The sequence below is a fragment of the Vidua macroura genome, chromosome 8 (assembly GCF_024509145.1).
Source record: "Vidua macroura isolate BioBank_ID:100142 chromosome 8, ASM2450914v1, whole genome shotgun sequence".
Taxonomy (NCBI): domain Eukaryota; kingdom Metazoa; phylum Chordata; class Aves; order Passeriformes; family Viduidae; genus Vidua; species Vidua macroura.
Window position 1 is genome coordinate 10,089,414 of NC_071578.1, and position 5,414 is coordinate 10,094,827.

A 5,414-nucleotide genomic window follows, 5' to 3' on the forward strand; every position below is an offset into this window, starting at 1 on the left:
CCCCCTCAGCCGCCCCCCGCTTCCCGCACAGGGCCCGCTCACCCCTCACGCAAACAAAATGGCGACGGACCCTCCCCGTCCCGTCCTGGCGCGAACCATTCAGCGCCACTTGGAGGGAGGACTGCGGAGCAGAGAATGCGCTCCTATACCGTCGGAGAAGCGACACCACGTGAAGCAGCGGGATTTTCCTTTTTCCAATCTTCTAAAGTGCCTCGGTGGTCTTTTGGAGGGCGCTGCATAGCGGGGAAGGCAGGCCACTCTGCCTCCCGGGAGCCGGGGTCCCCCCAGAGAGTTGGGAGAAGTGGCTTCTCCCGTCGAGGGGCGGATTGGGCGCCAAAGGCAAGTTGAGGCGAGCGGAGCGAGCGGCGGCGCGCGCCTCTAGGGGGCGCTGTCGGGGACGCCCTGAGGGGCCGCTTGCGCGAAAGGTCAAATAAAGGCTCGGTCTGAACACCCGGCTTCCGTTCGAGGAACTAAAAATAATTTTTAAAAATAAAAAATGATACTAAAAAATAGGCATCAGCAGCCTTAGGGCCTGCGCTGACGCGCCCCTTGTCCCAGCACAGCCGCTCCCTCAGCCACGTCCTCCTGGCTGTGTAGGGCTGGGAGCCCAGCTCTGCATCCACAGGGCAAAAGTCTGGGCGAAGCCAAACAGGTGCCCGGGGTGAGCTGGACAAACAGCGATGGTGCGAAACATTCCCAGGAAAAGAGCTTGGCTGGAGTCCATGCCCGCTCCTTTACCTCGCTGAGCCACTATCCAGCTCCCCGGAGGAGCTGTCAAACATACAAAAATAAGCAAAGTGGTGGGAGAGAAACATTAATTTTAACTTAATCTCTTCCACTTATGGTGATTTCAGGTGTTGTGACAACAGTCGGGGTGTGACATCTCAGAGAAAATGCAATTTTCGATTCGACAGTGCTCCTTCAAAACTACAGCTGGAGCCAGCACTTCTAGACGTGCAATAGAATTCCGCCTCTGAGCCTCTTAATACTAATAAAAACTAGATTTAAACAGAAAAGTTTAGTTTCTGCTTCTCCTAGAATAATAGATGGATTAATTACTTCTCTTCTCTAATGGGAAAATCTCACCAGTCCCAGACATTCTTAAGTGCCACGTAATTAAATGATTTTACTAACAGCCCTTCAAGAGGCTATTGTAACAGATTTTTACCAGCACCTATAAAGAAATAGTCCATTGTTTCTTCAGAAAACATAGGGCTTAAAAAACTAAAGCGTATAATGGTTGCGCTACAAACAAATTCAAAATGACAATTTCCTGCCTGTCTTATTTGGCTTTTAAATAGCTTAGTTCAATGTGACTGACGGGAAAATATTTTCTGTATCTGCATTTCCAAAATCCCTTTCATCTTAGGATTTCAGGGAATTTTAAATCCTCAAATAAGTCTCACTACATCTTTCTGGGATTAGTTTGTGATACTAAATTTACTCTTCGCTTTTTCGGGGGTGAAGTGAGTTAGAGATGCCGGTAGTTCAGGTCCCACGTGCCTGGCCCATCCAAGGACACTCCTGGCAGGGGGCAGAAGAGAGTTTAAGAAAAGAAACAAAAGTCACATTCCCCACTTTTACTTACAACACAATTAAACAACCTTGTACCTGGTTAAAAGAATTATTTACATCTATTTTTGTGTTAACATTATCATGCAAATAAATGGTATCCATTTACACAATCTAGATTACACAGATTTATATGTTCTAAGTAAACCTGGAATTGTCAAAACCACCTGAGAGTACTCAAATGGGAGAAAACAGAAATATGTTTTGCGTTTGAGACTGTTGGCACTCCACAGCAGGCAGGGCAGTCCAACCTCTGCTGAGACACAGCAGCGAGGGTTTTGTCCCAACAAACAGCCAGGATTTCTCCTCACTACCAATCTCCTGCTAAAGACATAGGTGGATGTGGACGGTAAAATTAATTCCTCTTTGTCTTCTACTTTTAGAGTTACAGGACGCCTTGAGTCACGTTTTAGAGATTTCCTTTGTCGTTCAGGAGCTTATTTTCACTTAATCATAGACTCCCAGAGCAAGGAATTAATCTCCCTGCCCTAAAGAAGGGGTTCAGAGAAACCAGCTGAGGAAAATTTGCCTTTTCTCTTGACTGCAGCAATGACATTGTTGTGCCTGAATGCACCAAGTCTTCTTGAAAACCCTGTGTCAAGCCAAACAAGCCACATCTGGTGCTCCAGACAGTTTCCTGTTGTTGAGGTGCACCAAGAAGTTTATCACTCTATTATGAACAAGCACAAACAAGGACCTGGCATCTCTTTTATCCCCAGGTGTTCATTCTCTCTTGAGGACTTTGGATATACAGCACACCCCGGCAGTTTGGAGTGGGCTCGTGTGCATACAAATGTGCACAGACACCACATTATATTTATTCATAAGAATAAAATCACATCCCACTGATATTCCATCAGCAAACATTCTCACCAGTGTGACGTGCTTGCGAAAATAGCAACTGTATTCATTAAGGATTAAGTGGCAAATGATTGTCTGGTTCAAAGAGTGTTTCAAATACTCAAATAAGGCCCCTGCACACAGGTTTTGCCACATAGCTTTTAGAGATTGTACTTGATGAAGTGGAGTGGTGGGGTAGGTATTATATTTTCTGTTATTCTTTTGGTTTTGTAGTACTTGCTGAAAATATGCTTCCAACCCAAGTGTGATGCATGTAATTTTTATTCTGTCAAGCTGCTGTGGCTGTAGGAGTGCAGAAAGCTGGCAGCTCATAAAACAGCACTCTATATTGAGAACCTGCAAACATATAATCAGTGCTTGCTACACGAGGAGCTCACCTTGCTTCAGTAGGTGCTGCAGAGATTTTTTTCCATGTCCCTGCTTTATAAGCAGCGTTTTTGTATAATTATGCTAGAATTAGACATTAGCATCAGAAAGGAGGAAGTGGGAACACTGCTTTAATTCATCTAGTCTTCATCAGCATAAAAATATGTCAAGTATTTCTTTCATTAAACTCAACGGGAACATATAGATGGGATTTCAGTTCTGTTGAATTTTTTTCTCTCTTCTCAAATAGTAGAATTTCTCTCAGAAAAAAAAATGTTAAACCTATTGCAGGGAAGGACAAAGCACTTGAAGTGTTATTAACCTCTTCTATTACCACTTTCAGTTGTGAACCAACGCGTGTATAGACTGCTTTCATTCATGAATGGCTGCAATCACTGAGCTTTACTGCTTTTTTCAAATGCCTGTAGAAATCAGTAGGTTCACTGCAACATCAATCTCTTGTGCTCCCATCGCTTGAAATCATTAGGGGAGGCAGAACTTCTGGAGACTGTTTTTCTTAGTGCTGGTGTTGCAGCAGAATCTCAGGAGCAAACCGGGGAACTTGGATTCTGGTTGACACTTTGATTAGACCCTGCAGAAACCAGTGTCCAAATGCACTTTGAACTCACAAACAGATATTCCTATGTTCTACTGCCAGGCTGGGAAACAAAGGCAATGAGAAAGTACCTTGCCCAAGGTCAAGCAGGGTAACAGTGGGACAGCCAAGAATACCTCTCCTCCTAGAACACCCAATCCTGAATCCTAAGGCAGCAGAGCCATAATGCATCTTTCTCTCACCTTTGAACTCACTAGAGACTCCAGCAGGTGAAATGAGAGAAACCAGTGCTTTCTTGACACACCCTGGCACACACATCCATCTCAATGCAGACAACCCACCAAGCTTTTGAGGGAAAAGGAGCACTTACAGTGAAAAAAATGCAAGCAAACCACACATGGGCTTCCTTTCCAACAATTTCTTTTTGTCTTGAACAAAATACTGAACTCTGTTGCTCTCAAACCCTGTAGTGACCCATGCCTTGCAATGCACACTCTGACTCCTCAGCAGCACCTGCAGAAATGTCTGTAATTTTGACAGTGAGCAACTGCCTGCCACAAAACTTAGAAGTGGGAGCCCTAAGCCTGTAAGAACCTTTAAAGAATCTCAGTTTGATAAGGGGTGGATGTAATTACAGTTTGAGATGCTGGCTGCACAGCATTAGCTAGTGACATCTCTGTTCCATGGTGGGTACCTGTTTCCACCACCTACAGACCCTTTTCTTGCTCATTTTTGTCTCCTGCTCCCTGTCCCTACCACAGTGTGCCCCGAGGGGTGCCAGGGTGATGCACTGTACTGGGGAATTGGCTGGGAGGCATCTATATCAAAAATATGCATGAAAAGCACCAGAGGGGTTTTTTGTTTTTTTTTTTGCTTCTCCTTTTCTGACACAGTTTCTAGTCACTTTAAACAACTCAAAACAGTCAGCCTCTTTAAAAATCTAAAAAAAAAAAAAAAAGTTTCTCTTGATCCCTATGATCCTTTGAATGTGTAAAGTTAAATAATTTTTTTGACTGTTAAGTATTCATCCATAAACCCTTTAATCCAACAACATTTTAAGAAAGTTAACATGTTTATCAAGAAGAGACTGGCAGGGTAAAGCATCAACATAAAATGAACAACAGAGAAAGGCTCCTTTTTAAGAAGAGCATAGGTTATTACAAATGGATCTGCCGCAGGTTTACTAAGGAAAACAGTTGTTTTGCTCATCATCTTTCAGCTGAACCTCTCTGTGAATAAAATGTGGCTGTGGTTGAATGAATTTCCCTCGCTTCACCAATTTCATAAATGAAGGCATTGTGCACACGGGGAGCGAGCGCCGCAGCCGGAGCCGTGCCGGGAGCGCCGCCGGCAGGTGCCGTGGGCTGGGCCGGCTCCGGTCACGGGGCGACCTGGGTCACATCCTGCCCGAGGGGGGAGAGCGATGCTTTCCTTTGCTGCAATGCAAAAAAAGCTTTGTTGCATTTGGAAATTTTGTGGAAGAAAGCATTGCTCTCTGTTTTTTCTATATTAAACTCCGGAGAAGGGAAGGGACCTGCATTGAGCTGTTTACGGGGTCAGCTGTGCTGGAGGGCACCCATTGATGCAACTCCAGACCTGGTTTTGGATGGATAAACACAAAGGAGAAGCGAATCAGGGATGCTGGATCCTACAGATCTGTTGCACCCAGTAGCTGCCCTAGCAGTGAGGGTGGCAGCCCACACCATCCCTTGGCTTCAGTAGGGGCTTCCCTGAAGAGAGCCTGGGTTGGCACAAGCTCACAGGCATCAGGGCAAGGGGATGGCTCCTTTCACGGTGCTCTATGACATTCCTGAGGCCAGCACCTGCCCATCAGAGCAGCCCACAGAGGACAAGATCAACTGGTTCTCATCAAAATAAATCATAAACAAAGGTAGAAATCTAAAGACTTGTTTAATCTCAAGCTCCAGGTGAAAGATTGCCAGCTCAGACAACAGTGCAAGACTAGGAAACAGGGAGGTGAATTAAAAGCAGTCAATTTTGCTTCCAAAAGTCTCCTAATGTTCAAGCGAGCAGTAAATGCAATCCCGACAGCAGGAGA